Source organism: Gracilinanus agilis, chromosome 3, assembly GCF_016433145.1.
Source record: "Gracilinanus agilis isolate LMUSP501 chromosome 3, AgileGrace, whole genome shotgun sequence".
NCBI classification, from domain to species: domain Eukaryota; kingdom Metazoa; phylum Chordata; class Mammalia; order Didelphimorphia; family Didelphidae; genus Gracilinanus; species Gracilinanus agilis.
In genome coordinates this window covers 95,622,009-95,633,657 of record NC_058132.1, presented here as the reverse complement: position 1 = coordinate 95,633,657, position 11,649 = coordinate 95,622,009, and positions in this window count along the sequence as shown.

Below are 11,649 nucleotides of genomic sequence, written 5' to 3'. Positions count from 1 at the left end.
AAAGAAAGAAAGAAAGAAAGAAAGAAAGAAAGAAAGAAAGAAAGAAAGAAAGAAAGAAAGAAAGAAAGAAAGAAAGAAAGAAAGAAAGAAAGAAAGAAAGAAAGAAAGAAAGAAAGAAAGAAGAAAAGCCAGTGGTTGTTTTCATGAAGTATATACATAGCCCCTAATGGCCTAGAAAGCACTTTTCTCATTCTAACCCTCCCAGTCTGATAGTGTGAATCTTATTCATCCTTTTCCATAATGGAGGAAACCAAAGCTCAGAAAAGACAGAGGAAGAAGCAATAACAATCCTGAATTTTTGAATGTGAAACATGGTACCACTGACATATGAGGAAATCAGAAAAGAGGGACAGATTTACAATTTTGGTCAAGTTGAGATCAGACATGCAAGTGGGAATATCCTGTAGAAAGTAAGAGATATGGGTCAAAAACTCAGAAGAGAGGTCAGGACTGGAGACAACAGACAACCTGAAGAGAAGAGATAGGTAGTTAAAGCCATAGGAATGAAGGAGATTACCAAAGGAAAGAAGAGAAAAGAAGATGGCCATGTAGGATGTGCTTTAAGAGGTCAAGAGAGGAGGATGAAGAGTCAGCAATGGAGATGAATATAATATTTTCTCTGGGCCACATCTTTCTTCTCTCTTTGGGCTGGCCCTTGTCTATGTTCTTAGGGACTTGGAGTTTTCACTTATCCTTCCTAGCCAAGATGTTGAGGCTATGGTGGGATTGCTCAATCCAATGAGAAGTTTGGGAGAGATGGAGATGTTTGGGATGTGGCAGGGACCAGGGTAGAGCTGGAGAGCTGAGCAGATGCTGACATTTAGGACTGTGAACCAAGGGCTGAGTAATTGGGCTGAGTAATTAATTGCTCTACAGTCTTGTTTCCTTGGCTAGAAAGCTAAGCAACAACTCCAGGTCTCAGAGAACTTAGCTAAGGGCCAGCCCATTCCTTCTAGTCTGGAGAAAAGGACCCATCCTAAAGGGCATTTCATACAAAGCAAGAGCAGTAGAGAGGTAAGAGACCCAGGATAGTATGGTCCTCCAAAGCTGAGGGAAGAGAATATTAAGGATTGAATGGAGATGGTCAAAAGAAAAAAAATGCAGAAGCTAGTTATTGGTCTGCATGAATCAACATCTGGTATACAAGAGGCTTCAGAAAGCAGTTTTGGGAGAGTAGACAGAAGCCAGGTAGCAAAGATGCTGATGAGGGGGAAGGGGAAGTAGTAGTAAGGATAATCAACTTTCCAAATCTTTGTTCATGAAAGAGAGGAATGGACTGGGAATCTAGGGACTGGATGGCTAATTTTAGGATTAGGGAGCTTTAAACTTGTTTGTTGGAGCATATGAGAAGGAGCAAGAGGTGATTCATAAAAGAGGGGGGGATAGTTGCTGGATGTCCAGGAGGAGGTTGGAAGTCATGGGATCAAGGCTAGAGAAGGGTCAACCATAATGAGGAGCTGGGATCCTACTTCTGTGACCAATAGGAAAGGAAGATAGAGTAGATAGTGATTGTAAGTATCTCCAAGGGGACTTCAGAATGCTAAATGGGTATGAGCTAAGTCATCTGTTGTAAGTTGGGGGGGATTTAAAGAGAGAAGAAAAAATTTGGAATCATTGCTATGTAGGCCTATAGAATAGTATCAAGGACTCAGCTAAAGTTACATACCAAAGATACATAATGGACAAAGTCAGTTTGATTGGAGGACTTTTGCTAGGACTACTCAGAATTCCTGGAAAGGGAGTAGAGGAATCTGATGGTAGGTGTTACCCAGGGATGAGGATGGGAAACTCAGAAAAGCTATGTATTGTAAGGCAGTAACTAGGTAACAACAAGGTCAGTGACTTCAGGGAGAGTCCTCAGATTCCCTCAACAGATTTTAGACTGGGTGAGAGGGTCCTAATGAGCCAGGAAGCAATGGAGATGGGAATATGATTCTTCTGGAGCCTCTGAACACATAGGAAAGATTCATGGTATGATCTCTAAGTCTCTTCCTCTTAATTCCCTAACACACAAACTCACAAAGCTGTGGCCAGGAAGGGCTTTGTCCAGCACACAGCAGGAGACTACCTCCCTTCCTCTCTGGTTCACAGTCTCTGCTTCTCAGGGTCCTCCACCAATCTACCCTCTAATGCTATCACCTTCGGTCTCTATCCCAGCCCCACTTCTCTACTTCCAGGGTCTTCTCCTGAGGTTCACCTTTTCTACCAACATTCCTCCACCACCATCCCACCATTCCACCACCACCACCTACCACTCCTCCTATTTTGGGGAGGTTGGGAAGTTGGCGACCTTTGAAATGACCAGAGTGTGGACCAGACACCTTGATGAATAGACTCTCCTCTCCTGGTGCAGCCATCACCACTTGGAGTAGACTATCTTCTCTCATCTCCAAATGAATTGTCTTGAGTTCAAGAATCCCTGGTTATAACTCTATACACATAGAAAGAGATTATTTATCACACTAAGGAGTGGAACATAGTTGAGAATCCTGAGCCCCAGACCTAGCCTCACCGATGAACAGTTAGTCAGCTCCCTAGACCACCACCAACTCTTTCCTCCAAGCCAATCCAGGAGGCTTCTTTAGCATTGCCAAGGCATTCACCATACATAACTATATAAGCTTCCCTGATTTCCCCTTGCCCCACCTTAAAAATTTTTTTGAAAGATACTTTATTTTACCAATTAACATGTAATAATAATTTTCCACATAAGTTTTCTGAAGTTACAAGATTGAAATTGTCTCCCTCCCTCCATTCCCTCCCCCTTCCTGGACATGGTAAGCAATTTGAACTGAGTTATACATGTATTATCCTGCAAAATATGTTTCCATATTGTTCTTTGTTGTAAAAGATTATTCATATAAAACCAACCCCACCCAAAAAACAAATAAACTATAGTGAAAATCATATTCTTTGATCTGCATTCCTACTCCAATAGTTCTGTCTCTGGAGGTAGATAGCATTCTTTTCCATAAGTCCTTCAGAATATTCCTGGATCATTGTATTGCTGAGAGTAGCTAACTCTTTCACAGTTGATCATCCCACAATATTGCTATTACTGTGTACAATGTTCTCCCATTTTCTGCTTATTTCATTCTAGCTCAGTTCATGTAGGTCTTTCCAGTTCGTTCTGAAATTCTGTTCATCATTTCTTATAGCTCAATAATATTCCATCACCATCATACTTCCAAATTGCCCTCCAGAATTGCTGGATCAGTTCACAACTCCACCAACAATGCATTGATATCCCAATTCTGCCACATCCTCTCCAACATTTATCACTTTCCTTTACTGTCATATTGGTCAATCTACTAGGTGTGAGGTGGTACCTCAGAGTTGTTTTGATTTGCATTTCTCTGATTATAGGAGATTTAGAACACTTTTTCATATGATTATTGATGACTTTGATTTCATCTGAAAATTGCTTGTTCATATCCTTAGTTGGGGAATCTACCTTTTCGTTATCCTAGAAGCCTCTGATCCTGCTTGGCTCCCTAGGCTAGGAGACCTATTACTCTTGGTTACTATGGTGTACTGAAGCTGATTTAAATCTTGACACTGCTATTTACTTCCTGTATAAATCTTGGACAGATCCCTTCCTTGCCTTGGGCCTCAGGAAAATGAGGACATTAGACTACTTGATCTCTAAGCTCTAAATCTTATAATCTGAATTACTTTTCCCCTTCTCTTGGCACTGCCTGGATGACATGGTGGATATATAGTAGAGGGAAATCTAGTTCAGGAATGGCTTGGGATAGAAGGTATCTGTAGTCTGAACTATCTTGTTCAACAATAGACTTTGGTATAATGGTTTGGTAAAAAGAATCTCAGCTCTGTTACTTACTACTTATGTGACTTTGGATAAGACATTTATTTAACCTGTGTGGGCCTAAATTTCCTCATTGATAAAATAAAGGAGTTTAAGTAAATGGCCTCTTGGCTGTCTTCCAGCATCTCTAAGCCTAACTAGCCTTCTAATGCTGAGATTCTGTGAGCTTGACATTGAGTCCCTCTCTCCCTTTCCCTACCATGCCATTTGTATATAATATAAATATTAAAATATATATACATATATGCCATATATACATATATAATCCATAGTATGAGTCTATTTTCTAGGGTTTATTCACCTGAAATAAAAAGGAACATATAAATTCAGAAATAATAAGTAAGAGAAAGGCTATTAGACATGTGAATATACAACTAAACACCCCATTCTAGCCTCGGTGGTCTTACACTTCCCAAGCTATGCTAGTCTAAAGTTCCCTAGAGCTTAGTTTGGCTATCCAAATTCTCTCTGGGTCTAGAAAATCTGCTTCCTTCTAGAACTCAGAGGAGAATGGCGCCTTTCCTTCAGACAAGCCATTTTAAGATGTACCTACCTAAGTTCCCTGAGCAAACATCATTGGTCTTCTCTTCCAATTCCAGATCTAATCTCAGCCAGTAAGAAAACCTCCTGATGATCCAAGGAGCTTATCCTTTACTCATAATATTAATTAAGCCCGGAGCTAATCCTAATTGCATTTTCTCCTGTCCAGAGTCCAAGAAAGATACTAAACTGATCAAGAGAACAGATCCCATCACCTCATGACCAGAGCAGTCTAAAAGCAAAATCGGAAGGAATGACAGAAAATCCAATTCCTAAATTCTTTTTTTTTCTTTCAAAAAAGGCAGTCTTTGGGCTAGGAAAGATAGATTAGAAAAATATTGAACAATCTGTTGAAATCCAAGATAAGTAAGGGGGTAGAAAGGAGATAATGAGTTCAAGCCATCATTCCAAACTTTTTAAAGATCAGAAAGAATGGGAGAATTACCACAGGATTGAAAAATGGCAAATGTTGTCCTGATTAAAAAAAAAGATAGGGGAAGAGTAGAATTCATAAATTGGCAGTCTGATTTCAATTCCTGGCAAAACTCTGGATCATAAAGTAAAAGGGTAGTTTGTGAACACTTTAGAAAGAAATGGTATTTACTCCACCGTTGATTTTCCAGACTTCTCTAACCTTACGGCTCCATTTTATGTGTTGTATTGCTCCATTAGAATGTAAACTCCTTGAGGGCAGGGACTCTTTCTGTTTGTTCATATTTGGATTTCCAACACATTTAGCACAATGCCTGGCACATTATAAACGCTTAATAAATGCTTTATCTATCTATCTGCTAAGATCCAGCATGGCTTCATGAAGAATACTATATGTTCTCTTTTAATGGGGGTACTAGACTGATAAATCAAGAGAATGTTATAGATATCTGCTGGATTTCAGCAAATGATTTGAGTAAGTCTCTCATGTAATCCATATGAATAAGATGGAAAGATGTGGGCTAGATAATAACAGCACAGGATTTGGTATTGGCTAAATGGCAAGATTGAAAGATTAGCAGTGGATGGATTGATGTTGGATTCAAGGAAGGTCTCTAGTAGAATGTTCCAGAGAATGTCCTTGTCCAATGTCCTTGGCTTCTATTCCACATTTTAATAAGTTACTTGGATGAAGGCATAGATGGCATGCCATTCAGATTTGCAGATGGTATGAATCTAGCAATAATAGCTAACCTTTTGGGAGGCATGATCATGGACCAAAAAGAGTTCTTCAAGCTAGAATGATAGGACTACATCTAAGAAAGTAAAATGTAATTAAAGGTAAATGTCAAGTCCTACATATGGGTTCAAAAAATCAATTTCAAAAGTACATGAGAGGCATGGAGGTGCCACAGTGGATAGAGAGCCAGATCTGAAGCCAGAAGAACCTAGGTTCAAATCTGGTCTCAGATGCTTCTTAGCTGTGTGACCCTGGGCAAGTCACTTAACCCATTTGCCTAGCCCTTGACCTTCTGTCCTAGAGTTGTTACTGAGAAAAAAGTAAAGGTTTAAAAAGTACAGCATGGGAAAGGCATAGCTAGATGAAAGTTTATCTAAAAACTAGGAGTTTTAGTGGATCAAAAACACAACATGGAGGGGCAGCTGGGTAGCTCAGTGGAGTGAGAGTCAGGCCTAGAGACAGGAGGTCCTAGGTTCAAACCCGGCCTCAGCCACTTCCCAGCTGTGTGACCCTGGGCAAGTCACTTGACCCCCATTGCCCACCCTTACCAATCTTCCACCTATGAGACAATACACCGAAGTACAAGGGTAAAAAAAAAAAAAAACACACACACAACATGGGTCAACAGAGTAATATGGTAGCCCCCATAGCTAATGCAACTCCTCTTCAGTTGCTTTAAAACAAATTTCAGACAAGTATCTTCACTCCTCATCATTCTCCCCACAGTATCAAGGTATTGTCTCTCTATATAATAATATGAAATATTTCTAAATTTATAAACATATGGAAGGATGCATTGAGAAAAAATAGTTTCCAAGACTTAAAAAGGGATAATCTACTGCATTCTGCTCAGACTCTGTCATAGATCTAGTGCTGGAAGGGTTATTAGAGATCATCTAGTCCAACCACTCTCACTTTACAGTTGAAGAAACTAAAGCCAAGAGATGTGAAGTGACTTGCTCAAATCACTTAGGTAGTAAGGGGCAGAGGTAGGATTTGAATTCAAATCCCATGATTTGAAGTTCAATGATATGTCCACTATACTTTGATGCCTTCCCTAAAGAGCAAAAGTGATCAACAGAAGAGTACCCAGAGGAAGATGGCCAGAATGGTAAGGGGCCTAGAAATCATGCCATAGGAAAACTGGTTGAGAGAATTGGCCTTGCCTAACTTGGAGAAGAGAAAACTAAAGGATAAATAAAGTCACTATATTCAAACATCTCAAGGTCTGCCATAGGGAAAAGAGAGTAGAATTACTCTTGACTTAAGAGGCAGTGAATGGGGAATAGGTTGGCCAGGTAGCTCTGTGGATTGAGCACCAGACCTGGACATGGGACATCCTGGGTGCAAATGTGGCCTGAGATACTTCCCAGCTGTGTGACCCTGGGCAAGTCACTTAACCCCTATTGCCCAGCCCTTACTCATCTTCTGCCTTAGAACAAATACATAGTATTGATTCTAAGATGGAAGGTAAGGGTTTGGGGTTTTTTTTAAAGATACAATATGGCATAGTGGATGGAGAGTTGACCTGAAACCAGGAAGATGTGGGTTCAGATTTAATTGTATGAACATTTATTAATTGCCTACTATGTTCTAGGCCTGGGGATACAAAAAGAGACAAAAGATGGTCCCTTTCCTCAAGGAGTTTACAGTCGAATGGGGGAAACAACGTGCAAACAAATCTATAAGAAGCTATTTACATATAGGAAATAATTAACAGAGGGAAGGCGCTGGAATTAAGAAGGGTTGGGGAAGCCTTCCTGTAGGAGGTAGGATCTTAGTTCCCACTCTAGGTGAGATCTCACCTGTGACACACACTGGCAAGTACCTTTCTCTGCTCTGAGCACAGATATTATTTAAATGAGAGAGAATTTCCTCACCCAAATGAGAGAGAAGTTCCCTATAACAAGGAACTCACAGGTCCAGCCTCTGTCTACTCCATCTTGGCTAAACAGGACAGAACTAGGTGCACTTTGGGTAGAGAGATGTTACTAGAAGGTCAGAGTTGGGCTCAATGTAAGGGAAAACTTCCTATCAATGAGAACAGCCCGAAGGGGAATGGGCTCCCTTGGGAGTTCCATAGCAAGCAAGCTCTCCCTCCCTTCATGGCAATATTTAAGCAAAAACTGCATGATGATCTGTTGTGGTAAAAACTCATATGAGACTCAACGCCCTTTGAGGTCCCTTCCAAATCTGGAAGTATAAGATTTCCCAAATCAGAGCAATTCAAGCCTGATGCTTCCATTATGCCCAATCCTCACAGCACTTACTCCTGCCTTTACCATCCCTCTGCACCAAAGCCCTGATTTATCCAGCTCACCAAAACAGGGTCCTAAGGCCAAATCAATGGCTTCTGGCCATCGCTTGGGGGTGTCTCTTTTCTCTTTAGTTGCCTCTAAAATGGTCTCCCTGTCCTGGTCCCCCACATCCCTGGGGGTAGAAGGATACAAAGAACAGCCAGCATTTCCAAGAAGTCCAGGCCTGGGCTGTGGTTTGTGGCCAGCCTAGGGTGAGGGAAATGCCCAGGGCCCAGTCCAAACACAATAGCAGCCCTTCATAGAATCATAACATCATAGCATTTAGAGCTAAAAAGAACTTTAGACATAATTTCACCCAAACTCCTAATTTTACAGATGGGGAAACTGAGGAAGCCTAGAGTAGTAACTTGCTTAGAGTTATGTTCTGGGTGCTGAGTCATGATTTAAACCAAAGTCTCATGACTTCAAATCCAGCATGCTGTCCACTACCTCACACTGCCCCCACCGAGAGCCAGATCTGAGAATCTAGAATGTCGGGTCTGGAAGGGGCCGTAGAACTTAGCATGTTAGCTCTGCCATGGACCTCAGAAAATAGAATATTAGAATTATAAGGGATTTTAAAGCTCATTTGGGCCAGTCATCTCATTTTACACATGAAGAGACTGAAACTCAGGGGGAGGGGGGAGGATGGAGAGACAGAGAGGGGGACAGAGACAGAGAAAGAGAGACAGAGAGAAACAAAGACAGAGAGAGACAGAGTGATACAGAGAAAGAGAGACAGAGACAGACAGAGAGAGAAGGAGGGAGGGGGGAGAGAGGGAGACAGAAAAACAGAGAAGGAAGGGAGGAAGCAAAAGAGAGAGACAGAAAGACAGAGACACAGAGAGACCGAGAAGAAAGGAGAAGAGAGAGAGAAGGAGGGAGGAGAGAAGGGGGGAAGGGAGGGAGGGAGAGAGCACTTATTACATATAAGACACTGTGCAAAGTGCTAGGAATACATATTCCAGTAAGCAAAACAGCCTTTCCCTTCAGGAAGTTTACATTCTAATGAGGGAAGACATTATATTAAAGTGGGATAGTAATGGGGATAGAAATGGTGTGAAGATAGCTGGGCAGTGGTATGAATGCCTGTTTCTAGGTACGATGAAGCAAATAGTTACCTACCAGAACCCAGGATGATTCCAAGGATGGAGTCCCAAGTTCTGGGAAAGAGGAAGTAAGGATGACTGCCCTAGTGAAGGGCAGGTGGCAGTTGGGGATGCCTGAGAAATAATTTGCTAGTGATCACAGAACTTGTAGGAAAGGGAGGTTTTGAATCCATTTTTTGTGACACTAATTCAAGTATTCTTTCCCTTGTGCCTTTCTGGGGAGAGCTCTCAACCATTCCTCTCCACCCTATCCCAAGCCTCTGGTTACAGGTAATATGGGAGTGAGGGTCCAGACCAGAATTCAGGCATCTCTTTTCTATGCCTATGCTCCAGACCACAGAACCCTCTGGTTTTTCTCTTTTGTCTCATTTCAGAATTAGTCAATTCATTTTGATTCAATCAAATAACATTTATTAATGCCTGTGGCAACATAAGACAAAGTCTCTACTTTCATATAACTGATTCTAAAGTGGGATAAGTCACAATCCTTGGTAACTATAATTTCTCTCTCTCTCTCTCTCTCTCTCTCTCTCTCTCTCTCTCTCTCTCTCTCTCTGTCTCTCTTTGTCTCTCTGTCTCTTTCTGTCTCTCTCTGTCTCTGTCTCTGTCTCTTCTAATCTAACCTTCCTCCTGTTATGGGGGGCTTGAGGTGAACCCCATAGGTTTGGGATGGATACCCTTTGCCATAATGCAAGACTCCACAACTTAGCTTAGAAATAAAAAGAGAAATGTATTCATTTGGAATTCATGTTGAATTTGGCTGGAAGGACAGCAGAGATGAAAGCCCCCTCCCGGAAGGGATCAATTCTGGGGTTTTATACTCTTTACAGCAGGTGATATGTGACTGGATGAGGGTAGGAACTGAGGTACAAGTGGTTGGGGGGGTCACTTGACCAGGGTCAAAGCAGTGCCTTAAAGACATGGGGGGGGGTGACTCTCATAGTTGAGGGGACAAATAGTTGTCTTTGATACAACACGATGGTATCAAAGCATAGCCTGGGGGGGTACCTCTTTGTCTACCTCAGAACCTGGGGGAGAGTCCAAGGACGATAATCCTTTCAAGGGACTTTCTCTTGGATGTCTGAGTTCTTTGATGTTTTAGGGTTAGTAGTCACAAGAATGCAAGGAAGCAAAAGAATTTTCCTGCTTACAGTTTGGTCTAAAACACTTCTACAATTTGGGGGTACAAGGTAAACCTAGAGCTCCATTTCACCCCTACTGCTGGACTACTCTTTTTGTGCATGGACCTGGTCTTAGCACTCTGTTCAGTTCCACAAACATTTATGACATGCTTTCATTGTACTGTTATTTTTATTATTATTCCCATTTTGCAAGTGAGGAAAGTGAGGAAGACAAAGAGAAGTGTCTGAATCTGCATTTGAACTCAGGTCATCCTGACTCCAAGCCCAGTGCTCTATCCATTGCCCCACCTAGCTGCTGGAGATACAAAGACAAAAATGAAATAGCTCCTGCTCCACTGGAAGGATAGAACTCTTATACAGATAATCCCTCTGCAGCTCTAGATTCTTTTTTTAAACCTTTTCTTTCCATCTTAGTATTAATTCTAAGACAGAAAAAGAGTAGCAAGAGCTAGCCAACTGTGGGTAGGTGACTTTTCCAGAATCACATGGTTGGGAAATATCTGAGGCTAGATTTGGACCCAAGTCCTTCTGACTCTAGGCCTGATGCTCAATGCGCTGTGCTACTTAACTGCCTCTCCACTACCCCTTCACCCTCCAGTTCTAAACTCTTTGTTAGAGCTTGAAGGAACCTTAGAAATCTAGTTCAAAGTCTTTGTGATTCAGAAGAAGTAACTGAGGCCAAGAGAGAGGAAATTATTTGCCCAATATTTCATAGAACTATAGCTAGAATCCATGTTTCTTCTTCACTCCCAGATCTTCCTTCCACTCCATGCTATTTATTAATAGCTTGGACTATCCCTTCAGAATAGGAATTTTGGATCTGAGAAAGTCTAAGAGACAGTATCCAATTAGGCCCATTTCTGGGAGCTCACATTTTCATAAATATTTCCTGAACCAAGTCTCAGTTTACAAAGCCTTTTCTTGGCAATACCCCTCTGAAGTAGATAGAATAGCTATTACTAAGTTCATCAAGGAGGAAGAAATAGGGGTACAGTGAACTGAATGTAAAGCTTAGTAAAATAGGCAGGAATTGAACTTAGGTCTCCTGACTCCTAGCCTAGGGAATTGTCCCCTCTACTCTTAAATCCACTTCATGTTCAAGTCAAGACAGCACCCCATGAAGCCATTTGTTCTCTTCAAAAATAAAGGACAAACAACAACAATAGGGCCTATTGCTCACATTCTGGCAGCTCTTTTCCCAACACTCCTAGGAAAGACCCACAGGGCTTAGGAGCTTAGGGCCTGCAAAACTGGGGTAAGAAGGAAGAGAAGAGGTGGGCTGGCCACAGTATTATTCCTAGCTTCTGATCTGGCTAGAGCAGAGTGATCCCTGCACCCAAGCTCCAAGGCAAATTGATTCTGTCCCCTCAAGCCAAGGGCAGTGATGTCAGACTGGCACTGGGGGATCAAAGCAACACCTGCTCTCCCAGAGAAGATGTCCAGGGGAACAAAAGCCAGCTGAGGTCAGCTGAGGGAAGAGGGGAAAAGAGGGAAGTTAGAAGAGAGTTAGTCCCAAGGTCTAGCTATCTCTCCCAAACAAGATTGAGAGGAACACTGACAT